Raw genomic sequence first — 17,394 nt, 5'->3', positions numbered from 1 at the left:
TGGGCACCCTCTGATTAGTGAGATTCGGAGATTGGCGCAGGAGGCGAGTGATTTCCGGGCGTTACATGTTTTCCGAGAGGCAAACAGTGCAGCAGACTGGGTTGCCTCTTTTGTTGCCCGGCATTCTGGAGAGGTCACTTGGACATCTATAGGAGATATTCCTCCTTCCCTGTATGCTTTACTTTCCTTTGATATGGCTGGATGTACTCAAGTTAGAGCTATATGAAATGCCGTTTTTATCAAAAAAAAAAAGAGAGTAGTTCCTTTAATTTTATTTTTTGGGGCTTAAAATAAGCTGGTTAAATTAAAAGTTTTTTTTAGGTAAAACTTTGATTTGGCGTAACTTTCTATCCGAGATGAATCAGGCGGAGCGATAAAAGATAAAATTGATTTAGAAGTTGAGATCTACTTTCTCAAAAATTTTATTTTTCTTAGAATACTTCTAAATTTTAGCTTTTTCATATTTTTTTATATTAATCATTTTTTTTAGGATACTTAGACCTACTTAAGAGAGGAATTCAACTAAAATAGTGAAAGAGAGGACTTTACTAATATTATAAATAGGGTCACGAAATTCAGACTACCACGAAACTGGATTCGTTGGATTCGGAACGAAAAATGCTTCTAGATGATACTTTTCCACTTTGAACGAACTTCTGTAGAGTTTCCGAAATGCCCCTCAACGTGAGAACGCGTGGAACAGCGTTACAGCCACGTTTTCTAACCATACATCTTTCAGTTATGAAAATGTGTCCCTTGCCTTCTGGAGACATATGCCACGTACCTCCATTAGTGGCACACATTTTCATGCATCCCAATTTTCCAGATTCAGTCCATGTTTCGAGATAAAACCACAACACTGAATCAGACTCGTTGCAGCAGCTTTCCTCCTAATGATGAGCCAGCATGTATTCTTGCCATACATGCCTTGGAGCACGTGCCCCCCGCCCCATGCTCTTGGGTAGTACTCAGACCTCTAACCTATCCAGCGATTCGATCTGGTTTATACCTTGACCCGCGTCTGGTCCAGCCCCGATTTGAGGAGTCGTGACAAGAAGAAGGAGAAGAAGGAGGAGGAGGAGAAGACGAATAAGATGGAGAAGAAGAAGAAGGAACAGACCAGAGAGAAGGAGGAGGAGAGGGAGAAGGAGGAGGAGGAGGGGCAGAAGAAGAAGAAGAAGAAGGAGAAGAAGAAGATGGATGAGGAGGTGCAGGAGGAGGAGGGAAGAAAGAGAAGAAGAAGAAGAAGAGGTAGGAGAAGAAAAACAAGAAGCGAAGAAGAAGAAGAAGAGAAATAACAAGGGGAAGAAGATGGAGGAGAAGAAGATGATGAAGATGGTGGAGAAGAAGAAGAAGAGCAAGAAGAAGAACAAGAAGAGGGAGAAGAAGTTGGAGAAGAAGAAGAGGAAAGAGAAGAGGGAGAAGAAGAATGAGAAGAATGAGAAGAAGAAGAAGAGGAACAAGAAGAAGGAGAAGAAGAAGAAAAAGAAGGAGAAGAAGAAGAAGGAGAAGAACAAGAAGATGTTGGAGAAGAAGGGGAAGAAGAAAAACAAGAAGTCGAAGAAGAAGGAGAAGAGAAATAACAAGGGGAAGAAGATGGAGGAGAAGAAGAAGACGAAGATGGTGGAGAAGAAGAAGAAGAGCAAGAAGAAGAAGAAGAAGAAGAGGGAGAAGAAGTTGGAGAAGAAGAAGTGGAAGGAGAAGAGGGAGAAGAAGAAGAAGAAGAATGAGAAGAGTGAGAAGAAGAAGAAAAAGAAGGAGAAGAAGAAGAAAGAGAAGGAGAAGAAGATGAGGATGATGAGGAAGGATGAGAGGAAGAAGAAGATGATGAAGGAGAAGAATAAGAAGATTAGGATAGCAGAAGTAGGAGAAGAAGGAGAAGAAGAAGAAGAAGGAGAAGAAGATGAAGAGGAGGAAGAAGTTGTACAAGAAGAAGAAGAAGGAGAAGAAGAAAAAGATGATGATGATGGAGGAGAAGAAGAAGATGGAGAAGAAGAAGAAGGAACGGACCGGGGTGAAGGAGGAGGAGGAGGAGGAGAAGAAGCAGAAGAAGAAGAAGGAAAAGGAGGAGAAGAAGAAAAAGAAGGAGAAGAAGAAGGAGGAGGAGGAGAAGAGGGAGAAGAAGAAGAAGCATGAGGAGGTGGAGTAGGAGGAGGTGAAGAAAGAGAAGAAGAAGAAGAAGAGGGAGAAGAAGAAGAAGGAAAAGGAGGAGAAGAAGAAAAAGAAGGAGAAGAAGAAGGAGGGGGAGGAGAAGAGGGAGAGAAGAAGAAGCATCAGGAGGTGGAGTAGGAGGAGGTGAAGAAAGAGAAGAAGAAGAAGAGGGAAAAGAAGAAGAAGGAGAAGAAGAAGAGGAAGGAGGAGAAGAAGAAGATGTGGAAGAAGGAAAAGAAAAAAAGTGTGGAAGGAGAAGGAGAAGAAAAAGAATAAGTGGAAGGAGAAGAGAGAGAAGAAGTGGAAGAAGAAGGAGAAGAAGAAGGAAGAAGAAAAACAAGAAGTGGAAGAAGATGGGGATGCGAGAGAAGGAGCAGACTAGGGAGAAGGATGAGGAGGATGAGGAGGAGGAGGAGGTGAAGAAGAAGAGTAAGAAGAAGAAGAAGGAGAAGACGGAGAAGAAGGAGAAGAAGAGAAGAATAAGGAGTAGTAGTAGTAGTAGTAGAAAAAGAAGAGGTAGGGGAAGATGAAGGAGAAGAAGATGATGATGAAGGAGAAGAAAACCAAGAAGTCGAAGAAGGGGAAGAGAATGAACAAGGGGAAGAAGATGGAGGAGAAGAAGAAGATGAAGTGGGTGGCGAAGAAGAAGAAGAGCAAGAGAAGAGGGAGAAGAAGAAGAAGAAGGAGAAGAAGAAGGGGAGGAAGGAGAAGAGGGAGAAGTAGAAGTAGAAGAATGAGAATAATGAGAAGTGGAAGAAGAGGAATGAGAAGAAGGTGAAGAGGAAGAAAAAGGAGGACAAGAAGAAGTAGAAGTAGTAGAAGCTGAAGATGATGACGAAGGATGAGAAGAAGAAGAAGACGATGAAGGAGAAGAAAAGAAGAAGATTAAGACAGGAGAAGTAGAAGAAGAAGGAGAAGAAGGAGAAGAAGATGAAGAAGAGGTTGGAGTATTACAAGAAGAAGATGATGATGATGATGATGATGGAGGAGATGAAGAAGGAGAAGAAGAAGAAAAAGAAGAAGTTGGAGAAGCAGGAGAAGAAAAACAAGTAGTGGAAGAAGAAAGAGAAGAAAAAGAACAAGAGGAAGAAGGAGGAGGAGGCAAAGAAGAAGAAGAAGAAGATGGGGAAGAAGGAGAGGAAGGAGAAGATGAGGAATAGGAAGAAGTGGGAGGAGAGGAGGAGGTGAAAGAACAAGAAGAAGAAGAGGAAGAGGAAGTAGATGGAGAAGAAGAAGTAGAAGAAAAAGAATAGGAAAAAGAAGAAGAAGGAGAAGAGGGAGAATAAGAAGAAGTGGGAGAAGACGGAAAGGAAGAAGAAGGAGAAGAAAAAAAAGAAGTGGAAGAATTAGAGGAAAAGGAACAAGAGGAAGAAGAAGGAGAAGAAGAAGAGGAAGAAGAAGGAGAAGAAGAAGAGGAAGGAGGAGGAGGAGGAGGAGGAGGAGGAGGAGAAGAAGAAGAGGTAGGAGAAGAAGAAGAAGAAGATGATGATGAAGGTAAAGAAGAAGAAGAAGAAGAAGAAGGAGAAGAATAAGAAGAAGTCGGAGAAGAAGGGGAAGAGAAAAAAAGAAGTCGAAGAAGAAGGAGAAGAGAAAGAACAAGGGGAAGAAGATGGAGGAGAAGAAGAAGAAGCACAAGAAGAAGAAGAAGAAGAGCGAGAAGAAGGAGAAGAAGAAGAGGAAGGAGAAGTGGGTGAAGTAGAAGGAGAAGAAGAAGAGGAAGGAGAAGAGGGAGAAGAAGAAGACGAAGAATGAGAAGAATAATAAGAAGAAGAGGAATGAGAAGAAGGAGAAGAAGAAAGGGAAGGAGAAGAAGAAAAAGAATGTCATGTACGAAGGGATTTTAGAGCGAATCCCAACAACGTGCGGCTCGATCTACCGAAGATAACCGATCAGCCTTCCTGGCGTAGGAACCTAGTCTCTATGACTTAGGTCATGCCTAACAATAATAATGCAGCGAAGCATGACACCAGAAAATACCACGAAGGAGAGAGAGAGAGAAATACAGGGGAAGAGAACTTTATTGAATAACCACTCAACTGATTATAATAAGCTCTTCTGGTCTCTTGAGCTCTACCAGATACCAATCCCTCCCTTTTGAGGGTCTTTTTATAGAGGAGCAACTTCGAATTACAAGTCCCTTACGAACTCCACTTCCCATGTACAAGATAAGGTTGAATCCTAGATAAGATAGAAAAATCCCCATTCCAGCATGATTCTGTGCAATCAGATGAAACGGTCAAATTCGTGCCCCAACCAAACTCGAACTACCACGAAACTGGATTCGTTGGATTCGGAACGAAAAATCCTTCTAGATGATACTTTTCCACTTTGAACGGACTTTTGTAGAGTTTCCAAAATGCCCCTCAACGTGAGAACGCGTGGAACAGCGTTACAGCCACATTTTCTAACCACACATCTTTCAGTTATGAAAACGTGTCCCTTGCCTTTTGGAGACTTATGCCACGTACCTCCATTAGTGGCACACATTTCCATGCATCCCAATTTTTCGGATTCAGTCCATGCTTCGAGATAAAACCACAACACTGAATCAGACTCGTTGCAGTAGCTTTCCTCCTAATAATGAGCCAGCATGTATTCTTGCCAATACACACCTTGGAGCACGTGCCCTTAGCCCCATGCTCTTGGGTAGTACTCCTAGATCTTGCTGTCACGTACGAAAGGATTTCAGAGCGAATCCCAACACCGAGTGGCTTGGTCTACCAAAGATAACCGATCAGCCTTTCTGGCATGGGTACCTAGTCTCTATGACTTAGGTCACGCCTAACAACAATAATGCAGCGAAGCACAACACCAGAAAATACCACGAAGGAGAAGGAGAAGTATAGGGAAAGAGAACTTTATTGAATAACCACTCAACTGATTGCAATAAGCTCTCCTGGCCTCTCCAGCTCTACCGGATACCAATCCCTCCCCTTTGAGGGTCCTCTTATAGAGGAACAACCTCCAGTTACAAGTCCCTCCCGAACTCAACTTCCCATGCACAAGATAAGGATGAATTCTAGAAAAGATAGGAAAACTTCGATTCCCGCAGGATTCTGCGCAATCAGATAAAACAGCCAAGTTCATGCCCCAAACGAGCTTGGATTACCATGAAACTGGATTCGTTGGATTCGAGACGAAAAATTCTTTCAGATGGCACCTTTCCCACCTTAAACGGACTTCTGTAGAGTTTCCAAAATGCCCGTCAAAGTGAAGGCGCGTGGAAATAGCGTTACAGCCACGTCTTCTAACCATACATATTTTTAGTTATAAAAAGGTGTTAAAACGTGTCCCTTGCCTTCTGGAGACTTATGCCATGTTCCTCCATCAGTGGCACACATTTTCATGCATCCTAATTTCTCGGATTCAGTCCATGCTTCGAGATAAGCCCATAATGCTGAATCAGTCTCGTTGCAGCAGCTTTCCTCCTAATGATGAACCAGCATATATTCTCAACAATACACACCTTGGAGCACATGCCCACGGCCCCATGCTCTTGGGTATTCCTCCTAGATCTTGCACACGTTTCCCTAGGTGTTCCTAGGGTCCAGATTTGGTCTCCAAGTTGCCCAAATCTCTAGAGAGCACCGTCAGACTTGAACCCGTCCAGCGACCTGATTTGGTTTATACCTTGATCTGCGTCCGGTCCAGCCCCGATTCGAGAAGTCGTGACACCCTCCCCCACCTAAGCCTAAGTCGCTCCTGACGAGGCTAGGCGGTACTCGTTGATGATGTCCTCGAACTGCCATAGTTCGTCACCATATTTTCAGCTTGCTTCTGAGTCTGATAGTCCTTTCCATCGGACTAAGTATTGCACACGGTTACCCTTTTCCTGTCTGCCTTGATTTCAGAAACCTTCTTGGTGTAATGAACTCGTACGGCTACTGGAGCTCGCCTGCTTTGAGCCAGAGAAGGGTCAGTTGTATCCTCTTTGAACGGTTTCAACAGGGACACGTGGAACACCGGGTGCACTTTCAGCTTGGAAGGCAGCGACAATCGGTATGCTGTTTCTCTAATTCGATGTGTGATGATGAAGGGACCTTCATACCTCCTCACAAGTGCTTTGTGGTAGCCCGACTTCAATTTCATGTGATGGTAAAGCTTCACTAATACTCGATCACCAACCTAAAATTTGGCTGCCCGCCGCTTTATGTCAGTCCACTTCTTCATCCGTTTGGTCGCCTTCCACAAGGAGACCTGAACCAAATCTGTATCCTCCTTCAGATCCCTCACGAACCTGTAGGCGGTCGAACTACGTCCCATGTAGTCTACTGCGATACTTTTCGGAGTGTCTGGTTGCAGCCCTGTAATCACCTCGAATGGTGATTAACCTGTCGACTCCGATCGCTGTAAGTTGTAGCTGAATTGGGCTTGGTCCAAGAGTCGCACCCAATCCCGCTGGTTGGCACTCACATAGTGCCTCAAATACATCTCCAATAATGCATTGGTTCGCTCAGTTTGGCCGTCGGTCTGAGGGTGGAAGGTCGTGGACATCTTCAGCTCCGTTCCGAGTATCCGAAATAACTCCGTCCAGAACCTCCCCATGAAGCGAGCATCGCGATCAGAAATGATACTCCACGGTATTTCCCAATATTTCACCACATATGTGAAGAACAACTGCGCCACGGCCTCCGCATGGCAATTAGTAGGTGCTGCAATGAAGACTCCGTACTTCGAGAAGGGATCCACCACTACCATGATAGAGCTGTTCCCATCCGCTAGAGGTAGTCCGATGATGAAGTCCATGGAGACACTCTCCCATGGACGTTCTGGTATAGGTAATGGCTCCAACAACCCCGCAGGCCGTCGATGTTCAACCTTGTCTTGTTGGCATAGTAGACAAGTGCGAACATACTCCTCGATGTCATCCCGCATCTTCGGCCAATAGTAGTTATGTTCTATGAGAGCTTGGGTCCGATGCACCCCTTGGTGTCCCGCCCACATAAAATCATGGTGTTCTCCTAGCACCTCGCGCCTCAGCCCTCCGCCTGAAGGCACATAGACACGTCGCCCTCATGTCAAAATCAGCCCTCCTTCGGTCCAGAAACAGCGCGCCTTGCCGTCTTTGATGAGTTCACCCATGGAAGTGGCCCATTGATCCTTCTCCATCTCGGTCTTGACACTCTCCATTAGGTTACTTGCTGGTCCGGAAAAGGAAGAGACTGCAGCCAGCTGTGCCTTTCTATTCAAAGCATCAGGGACTGAATTAGTTCGGCCCGGCTTGTACTCGATGTCAAAATCGAATTCAGCCAGAAACTGCTGCCATCTCGCCTGCTTGGGGGTGAGTTTTGGTTGGATCTGAAAGTAGCTTGTGGCCATGTTATCCGTGCACACCACAAACTTAGATCCGAGGAGGTAATGACGCCAGGTTCGAAGACAGTGCACAATCGCAGTCATCTCCTTTTCATGAACCGTATACCTGCGCTCGGTGTCATTCAACTTCCGACTCTCGTAGGCCACTGGAGAAGAAGAATGAGAAGAATGAGAAGAAGAAGAAGAAGAGGAACAAGAAGAAGGAGAAGAAGAAGAAAAAGAAGGAGAAGAAGAAGAAGGAGAAGAACAAGAAGATGTTGGAGAAGAAGGGGAAGAAGAAAAACAAGAAGTCGAAGAGGAGAAGAGAAATAACAAGGGGAAGAAGATGGACGAGAGGAAGAAGATGAAGATGGTGGAGAAGAAGAAGAAGAGCAAGAAGAAGAAGAAGTAGAAGAGGGAGAAGAAGTTGGAGAAGAAGAAGAGGAAGGAGAAGAGGGAGAAGAAGAAGAAGAAAAATGAGAAGAGTGAGAAGAAGAAGAAAAAGTAGGAGAAGAAGAAGAAAGAGAAGGAGAAGAAGACGGGGATGATGAGGAAGGATGAGAAGAAGAAGAAGATGATGAAGGAGAAGAATAAGAAGATTAGGATAGCAGAAGTAGAAGAAGAAGGAGAAGAAGATGAAGAGGAGGAAGAAGTTGTACAGGAAGAAGAAGAAGGAGAAGAGTGTCACGTACGAAGGAATTTCAAAGCGAATCCCAACAACGTGCGGCTCGGTCTACCGAAGATAACCGATCAGCCTTCCTGGTGTGGGTACCTAGTCTCTATGACTTAGGTCACGCCTAACAACAATAATGCAGCGAAACACAACACCAGAAAATACCATGAAGGAGAAGGAGAAATATAGGGGAAGAGAACTTTATTGAATAACCACTCAACTGATTACAATAAGCTCTCCTGGCCTCTCTGATGAGAGTACAAAAGTGAATTTTTATATTATCTTAATTAGTATTATAGCTAATCTTTATTGATAAAATTAATTAATTAATGTTTTATTTGTGTTTAAGTGCAAGTAATTCAAAAGACCCAATGATGCTGGGTTTGAGCCCAAAGCCTGGCGTTCCGAGCTCAACAAATCCTTAGCATCTCATCTGAGCTTCACGTCGCCCGTCATGCGCATGCAATCCATATCACTGTGACCACATGTTTCAGCTAGCACAAATGCCCGCATCGTGGAGCTTCCTAGCATCATCAAAACCGTCCATGTGGCTCTCCAAGCATCATGGCATCTCCTCCATGGGACCTAAATCAAACCCAAGGGACCTAAGCCAAACCGGCTCTTCAATTCAAGCCACATTTCATTCATGGTTTCGGATTCCCCTGTTTCAAGAACATTCAGCTGCTATACTCAAACATCAAAACAAATTCCCTACGGCAGCAAAGGGAAGAAGCCAAACCGTTTGCATCCCATTTCAGCAACCCCCCATCCGCTCGAGCACGCATCCGTGACCGACCGTGGACCTCCATGCACATGCAACCGGATTGAGAAGATCTTCCAGCGCCCTTTCCGTCTCCCCTGTTTCAAGAACAAAATCCAACGGTTTCGGTAACATTTCAAGCAACCGAGACGTCTCCCAACCGGATCATTCCAAGCTGCATTCAAATCCATGCGTTTCAGCTGCGTTCCACGCTTCCCATCCAAGCATCGTGGCATCTCATCCGCCAAGGAACGAAAACCAAACCGTCCGCAAGCCATCTGCCTGTGTCGCTTCCATGTTCAACGCTCCCCATCCATTCGGGTGGTCCCAGCAGCGTTCCAGCTTCTCCAATCCGGTGAAGGTGTCTATAAAAGGGGATTGAGCTTGCATCAGCGAGGGAGAGCCATCCGGTGGAGGTAGAACCAGCCGACGGGAGAAGAAGAGGAGGATCTATCGGCATTTTTCCCAGCCGGACTGAATAAAACAGAAAGGGAGAAGGCCGGATCCATCCAAGTTCGGGCGAGAGAGGGAGAGAGGAAGAGGCCAAGGGAACCAGAAAGCTCCCTCTTCCGATCTATCTTCTCAGCCGAACAAGAGAAGGAGGAGAAGCAACGGGAGGAGAAAAGCCAAAGAAAGAAAACAGAGCACCCTGTTTTCTTAAGAGGAGAAAGAAAAAAAAAAGGGGATTTATGTTTATTTTATTTACTCTATGCTAATCCCTTTTATAAAATTGCTTGCATCTCATATGGATAGCTAAATATCCTTTAGCTAAGGCTAAGGAAAAGCCTAGCATTTTCTTCATGTATTTCATTTAATCATCAATGGGATTTTAATGTTTTTGATTTAATTTATGGTGCAGTAAATTTATAGAAATTATTTCAAACTTAAATATTTTTTTTGATTTGTTATTTCCTTCGGGTATAACAGATGCTTAGAAATTCCTATAGTTTAAAATAGAATTATTGTAATGCTGCCCATAAAACTAAATCTATTTTATTATGATTAATAGATGATTTTAAGAAAAGCATGATTAAGTGCTAGGCTGAATCCTAATACCTTAGTTATATTTTTAAATCTGAATATTATTTAGCCTTAAGTTTTTTTGTTCACTGTCAAATCCCTGTGGATTCGATCTCGGACTCACCGAGAATATTACTTTGCTACACCCTATACTTGGGGTATTCTACATTTAATTTTCCTTTTTAAAAGAGCAAGATTAAAATTGTAGAAAGTTTTTGGCGCCGTTGCCGGGGATTTGCAACATGCGAACGAGAACAAGGCTGAAAATTTCAATTCTTTATTTCTAGTTCTTCAATTTTTCTTTATTTTTAACACAGCTGAAATTTCAAATCTTTTTAGATTCAAGGACGATACAAGCAGGACCAATAACGAGGAAGATCAAGATCACATTTTTGGATTCCCGGAGTGAACGAACTCCGGCCGTGAGTATTTAAATTAATTTTTCTGTTTTGTTCATAATAGTCCTATTTTTCCTAGATTAGAATTTTATTTTTGTTTAAAAAAAATTAGCTAGTTTGCTTGATCAACTATTCAAATGCAATTTAATGTCATGACATAAAATGTTAAAAATCTTCTTGATTGTTGCATATAGTATAAAGCATTTGCATAAAATAATCTAATGGCTGAACCCATTAAAAAGATAAGATCGGGATTTCATCACTCGTCCTTAGCCCAAAAATCATCCAAATGCATAAATATCCTAAGCCTAATTAAAATCAACTAGACGTTGGCCCCTAAGGATATTCGAGCTCAATAGGACGAAGACCACCGAAAGTTGCACCAATTTCGCTCTGTTATCTGGTCGATGTCTAGGCAAGCTTTGTCCCTTTAAGTGATTAAAGGGAGACAGTTTCTGTTCGAGGAAAGTGGGTTTTAAGTGGGACCTTTGCTACATGCATCGTGACCCCTCCACTTACCTGGTCGACTAAGGTTAATAGACCGGATTGGAGGCTTAGGTGTCCTCTTCAACCCAGTTAGGAGCTGTCTAGAATTTTTAGGAAAACCTTAGAAATTGTTGGGTGATGTTTTAATGCATGTTCTAATTAAACTTTTGTTTTACTGTATTAGGGTGTTTGTGTAAAAAAAATAATATAAAAAAATAAAAATAAAAATAATAATAAAATTAAAAAAAACTTAGTATATGCTGTTGTGGGAGAGAGATAAAACGAATAGATTATTTCGAGTTGAATCAAAAGATAAAAATTTAATTGTTCAAAATTCAAATAATCAAATGGAAGATAATGGTAGTAATCAGGGAGATAATGAATTTCAAGATGACTTACCTATTAGAACGCTTCGTGATTATTTACAACCCACTAGGACCAGTACCCCATCCTGTATGGTTATTCCTACTGCTGCGGGAGCTTTTGACATGAAATCAGGAATAATCCAATTACTTCCAAAGTTTCACGGACTTGATTCTGAAAGTCCCTATTTGCATCTGAAAGAATTTGATGAAGTATGTTCAACACTTCATTTCAATGATGTCACTGAAGAGGTAGTTAAGCTTATTATTTCCTTTTTTAAAGGAAAAAGCTAAGTCATGGTTACACTCCTTAAGGCCTAGGACCATAGCTACCTGGCAAGAAATGACAAGAGAATTTTTAAAGAAATTCTTCCCAACACATAAAACGAACACACTTAGAAGAAATATCATGAACTTTGCACAAAAAGATGGAGAAACATTTTTTCATTGTTGGGAAAGATTTAAGGACCTTCTACTTGCTTGCCCACATCATGGATATGAAATTTGGAGGGTCATTAGTTTTTTTTATGATGGTTTGTCCTCCAATATGAGACAATTTGTAGAAATGATGTGTAATGGTGAATTCATGAGTAAGAAACCAAATGAAGCCTGGGATTATTTTGATCTTTTAGCAGAAAATGCACAAGCTTGGGATACAACAGATAAAAATGAAAAATCAAAAATAACACCTAATGCAAAAGGAGGAATTTATCTTATTAAAGATGATAATGATGTCAATGTAAAAATTGCTAATCTGACTAGGAAGGTTGAAGCCATGGAATTAAGCAAAGCCAATATAGGAAAAGCACAAACTATTGTTGAAAGTATATGTGGAATTTGCGAGAGTAATGCACATGTAACCAAGGATTGTCCTACAATCCCTGCTTTTCAAGAAGTGTTGCATGATCAAGCAAATTTCACCAATACTTATAAAAGACCATTTCCAGAAACATATAATCCTAGTTGGCGAAACCATCCTAACTTTAGCTGGAGACATGGACCCACTGCCAATGAATCTCAAGGAAATTCTGTTCCTACTCCTTATGTGCCACCACATAGGAAATCCCTTGAAGATACTTTGCAAACCTTCATGCAAGGACAGACTCAAATAAATCAGAATACAATGCAATCACTCCAAGAACTTAAAAATTCTGTAGGTAGAATTGAGGCTCAACTTAATGTTAGGGAAAGAGGGACATTTCCAGCCCAACCTCAATCTAACCCAAAGAGTCAACATGAGGTCCATGTAGCAAGTTCATCCCAACCTAAATTTGAGCAAGTTAAGTCTGTCACAACCCTTCGGAGTGGAAAAATAATTAATAAAGAAATTCCGACAAAAGATGACAAACCTGAGAAATCTATTGAAAAGAATGATGAAGATGATAATGAACAAAATGATCCAATACTGCATCACAAGATAGTTGCTCCATTTCCTCAGCGCTTGTTTGCAGCTAAAAAGGGAATACCAGACCAAGAAATTTTGGAAATCTTTAAACAAGTAAAGATTAACATTCCTTTATTAGATGCCATTAAGCAGATCCCATCTTATGCCAAATTTTTAAAAGATCTTTGTACCATAAAGCGAAAACTTTACGTACAAAAGAAAGCTTTTCTAACTGAACAGGTGAGTGCTATTCTCAAACACAACACCCCACCTAAGTATAAAGATCCTGGTTGTCCTACTATATCTTGCATCATAGGAAACTTCAGGATACAACGAGCCCTTCTTGATTTAGGTGCAAGTGTTAACTTATTGCCCTATTCAGTTTATGAACAGTTAGAACTTGGTGAATTAAAACCCACCAAGGTTACTCTCCAACTTGCCGATCGATCTATAAAGATACCAAGAGGAATAGTCGAGGATGTACTTGTCCAAATTGATAAATTCTATTTTTCAGTCGACTTCATAGTATTAGATATCCAGCCTGTCATGAATTGTACCACTCCAATACCTGTCATTCTAGGCCGCCCATTTCTAGCTACTTCCAATGCTTTGATCAACTGTCGAAATGGAATTATGAAAATATCATTCGGAAATATGACTATAGATTTTAATATATTTAACATTTGTAAACAACCCGATAATGATAACGAAAATGATGAAATTCATGGAGTTAATTTGATCGACTCCATTGTAGAGGATGCTCCTGTCCCATCTCTTTCTTCTGATCCTTTAGAAACATGCCTAACTCATTTCGGAAATACGGATATCAACCAAAACTTTAGAGAAATCAGTGCTATATTAGATTCAGCTCCTTTGTTGGATACAGATAGGTGGAAATCTCGTTTTGAAGAATTGCCCACACGCAACAATAGTCCTCTACCATCTAGTGCTCAAGCACCTAAACTTGAGCTAAAGCCTTTGCCATCTGAGCTCAAGTACGCATACCTTGGTCAAGAAGAGACTTTTCCTGTGATCATATCATCCCAACTCGAACAAAGTCAAGAACTAAAATTATTAGAAATTCTCAAAGAGCATAAGGGAGCAATAGGGTGGACAATTGCTGATATCAAGGGAATTAGTCCCTCAATTTGCACTCATAAAATCCACTTAGAAGCTGATGCCAAACCTTCTCGTCAACCTCAACGTCGATTAAACCCAAACATGAAGGATGTGGTTAGAGCAGAAGTTCTGAAACTTCTGGATGCGGGTATGATCTACCCAATTTCAGATAGTAAATGGGTAAGTCCAACCCAAGTGGTCCCAAAAAAATCTGGTGTTACTGTAGTCAAAAATGCCAATAATGAATTAGTTCCAACTAGGGTCCCCACTAGTTGGCGTGTATGCATTGACTATAGGAAACTTAATTCTGTCACTAGGAAGGATCATTTTCCTCTACCTTTTATTGATCAAATTTTAGAAAGGTTAGCAGGTCATAAATATTATTGCTTCCTAGATGGCTATTCAGGTTACAACCAAATTGCAATTGATCCTGAAGATCAGGAAAAGACCACTTTTACATGTCCTTTTGGCACATTTGCTTACAAGAGAATGCCTTTTGGATTATGTAATGCTCCTGTAACCTTCCAAAGATGCATGCTCAGTATTTTCTCCGACATGGTTGAGCGCTTTTTGGAAGTTTTCATGAATGATTTTTCTGTTTTTGGCTCCTCTTTTGAAAACTGTGTGGACCATTTAAGACTAGTCTTAATTCGGTGTGAGGAGAAGAATCTAATCTTAAACTGGGAAAAGTGCCATTTCATGGTAACTAGGGGAATTGTTCTCGGGCATGTCATTTCATCTGAAGGAATTGAAGTAGACAAGGCTAAAATTGACTTAATTGCTAACTTACCCAACCCAAAAACTATCAAAGATATACGCTCATTTTTGGGTCATGCAGGATTTTATAGGAGATTCATTAAAGATTTTAGCTCAATATCTAAACCCTTATGTAATCTCCTTCAAAAGGAAACCATATTTGTGTGGTCTGAAGAATGTCAAAAAGCTTTTGATAAACTTAAAAGTTTGCTGACCTCTGCTCCCATCATGCAACCACCTGACTGGTCGCTTCCTTTTGAAATTATGTGTGATGCTAGTGAATATGCAGTTGGGGTAGTTCTAGGGCAAAGAAAAGAAAGAAAGCTTTATGTTATCTACTATGCAAGTAAGACTTTAAATAGTGCACAAAAGAATTACACCACTACGGAAAAGGAACTACTTGCCGTAGTATTTGCACTAGACAAATTTAGGTCTTACTTGATTGGATCCAAAATCATTATCTACACTGACCATGCTGCCCTTAAGTACCTTCTTTCAAAAAAGGATGCTAAGGCGCGTTTGCTTAGGTGGATCCTTCTGCTCCAAGAATTTTTTCTAGAAATAAGAGATAAAAAGGGGGTAGAGAACGTAGTAGCTGATCACTTGTCCCGTCTGACTCTTCCAGATTCCTTAGAGAATTCACCCATAAAAGATACTTTCCCTGATGAGCAACTGTTTGAGATCACATCTTCACCCTGGTTTGCAGACATTGCAAATTTTCTAGTCACAGGTGAACTACCAAGTCATTGGAATAAACAAGACAAAAGAAAATTTTTGACTGAAATAAAAAATTTTTTCTGGGATGATCCTTATCTTTTCAAATACTGCCCAGACCAAATTATTAGGAGATGTGTACCTAATGACGAATTTATTAGTGTCATTTCCTTTTGTCATTCTGAAGCTTGCGGTGGTCATTTCTCTGCTAAGAAAACGGCTGCAAAAATTTTACAGTGCGGTTTCTATTGGCCCACCTTATTTAAAGATTCCCATAACTTTTGCAAAGCTTGTGAGCGTTGTCAAAAGTTAGGTGGGATAACTCGTAGGAATATGATGCCCCTCACACCCAATTTTAATTATCGAAATATTTGATTGTTGGGGAATAGATTTCATGGGTCCATTTCCTCCTTCATTCGGAAATTTGTACATCTTAGTAGCTGTAGATTATGTCTCCAAATGGATTGAGGCAATTCCTTGCAAACATAATGACCACAAAACTGTTCTAAAATTTTTAAAGGAAAACATTCTTTCTAGATTTGGAACGCCTCGAGCCATCATCAGTGATGGGGATTCACACTTCTGTAATAAGCCTTTTGAGGCTTTAATGCGAAAATATGGGATCACCTATAAAGTTGCCACCCCTTATCATCCACAAACAAGTGGACAAGTTGAAGTATCAAATCGATCAATTAAGAATATTCTGGAAAAAACGGTTAACCCAAATCGCAAAGACTGGTCTTTGCGTTTAACTGATGCACTTTGGGCTTATCGTACTTGTTGCTGGTGGTCCAAACCGAGAACGATTGGCACAGCGGTGTGAACGGGGTTCCGTCTGAGTCGCCTTGGTTGGTGTCGATTACGCTCCACTTTCCACCAGAAAACCTGCAAGCAAGCCTCGCACCACCACTGGGGTAGTGGGGGCCCTCCGACGATCAAGTCAGAGGAGATTGGAGGAGAAGGAGAGATAATTGCACTGGAAGTTCTTGCTTACCTCCCCCCTTCTCCCCCCAGCCGCATATATACCAGGCTGGGGGGTCCTTCTGGGGGGTTGATCATCGTGTGGCACGATGGAGTTGCCACTGACATGGCCGTTACTGGGCGTCATGGGGTAGCGCTGGGTACGGCCATGACAGGGCGTAGTGGAGCTCCGCTTTGTACGGCTGTTACAGGAGATCGTGGAGCAGCGCCGGATACGACCGTTGTAGGGAGTAGTGGAGCAGAGGGTCGCGGCGTGCTTCAGGGGAACAGCCTGTCGTTGTCGAGAGATTGCCGACTCGGGGTCGGATTGCTGGATCCAGGGGGCAGCCGACTCGGGGTCGGGCTGCGAGGCCGAAGATATCCGACTCGGGGTCGGGTTACTGGATCAAGGGGCAGCCGACTCGGGGTCGGGCTGCGAGGCCGAAGATATCCGACTCGGGGTCGGGTTACTGGATCAAGGGGCAGCCGACTCGGAGTCGGGCTGCGAGGCCGAAGATATCCGACTCGGGGTCGGGTTACTGGATCAAGGGGCAGCCGACTCGGGGTCGGGCTGCGAGGCCGAAGATATCCGACTCGGGGTCGGGTTACTGGATCAAGGGGCAGCCGACTCGGGGTCGGGCTGCGAGGCCGAAGATATCCGACTCGGGGTCGGATTACTGGATCAAGGGGCAGCTGTAATCTTCTAGGGCGCGCGTGCCGGTCACGTGGGGCATGGTGGCTGAGTTCCCCCGTAACAGTACTGCTTTTAAAAGTCCGATTGGTATGTCTCCGTACCGTCTTATTTTTGGCAAACCTTGTCATTTGCCTGTGGAATTGGAGCATAGGGCATACTGGGCTATTAAGAGATTTAATTTTGATATGGATAAGGCTAGTTCACTACGCAAACTTCAACTTAATGAACTAGAGGAAATCAGGAATGAAGTATATGAGAATGCTCGAATTTATAAGAACAAAATGAAAGTCTTTCATGATAGAAATATTATGAGAAAAACATTTGAGCCTTTCCAGAAAGTTCTATTGTATAATTCAAGACTTCATTTATTTCCAGGAAAATTGAGATCTAGGTGGACCGGCCCATTTATAGTTAAAACTGTTTATTCGTATGGAACTGTTGAGATAGAGAATCCAAACACCGGTAATATTTTTAAAGTAAATGGCCAACGTTTGAAGTTATTTTTGGACAACTTTACCCCGGAGGTTGAATCGACCAATCTGGGAGATCCTGTTTATCAGGATTGATCTCTATATCTGCTAGAGATCCTCTGTTTGTACATAATTTTTCTTTCTTTCATATGGCA

General features: G+C 42.2%; 1 non-coding gene across 1 annotated transcript; it reads right to left on the bottom strand.

Moving 5' to 3' along the window:
• Positions 1-11,533: 11,533 nt before the first annotated feature.
• On the bottom strand, positions 11,534-11,640 carry LOC120107695. Its single transcript, XR_005509374.1, has one exon. It is a non-coding gene; the product is annotated as a small nucleolar RNA R71 (small nucleolar RNA).
• Positions 11,641-17,394: the final 5,754 nt, after the last annotated feature.

The sequence above is a fragment of the Phoenix dactylifera genome, unplaced genomic scaffold, assembly GCF_009389715.1.
Source record: "Phoenix dactylifera cultivar Barhee BC4 unplaced genomic scaffold, palm_55x_up_171113_PBpolish2nd_filt_p 000963F, whole genome shotgun sequence".
NCBI classification, from domain to species: Eukaryota; Viridiplantae; Streptophyta; class Magnoliopsida; order Arecales; family Arecaceae; genus Phoenix; species Phoenix dactylifera.
Note: the sequence above shows the minus strand (reverse complement) of the source record. Positions and strands in the feature narration are given on the sequence as shown.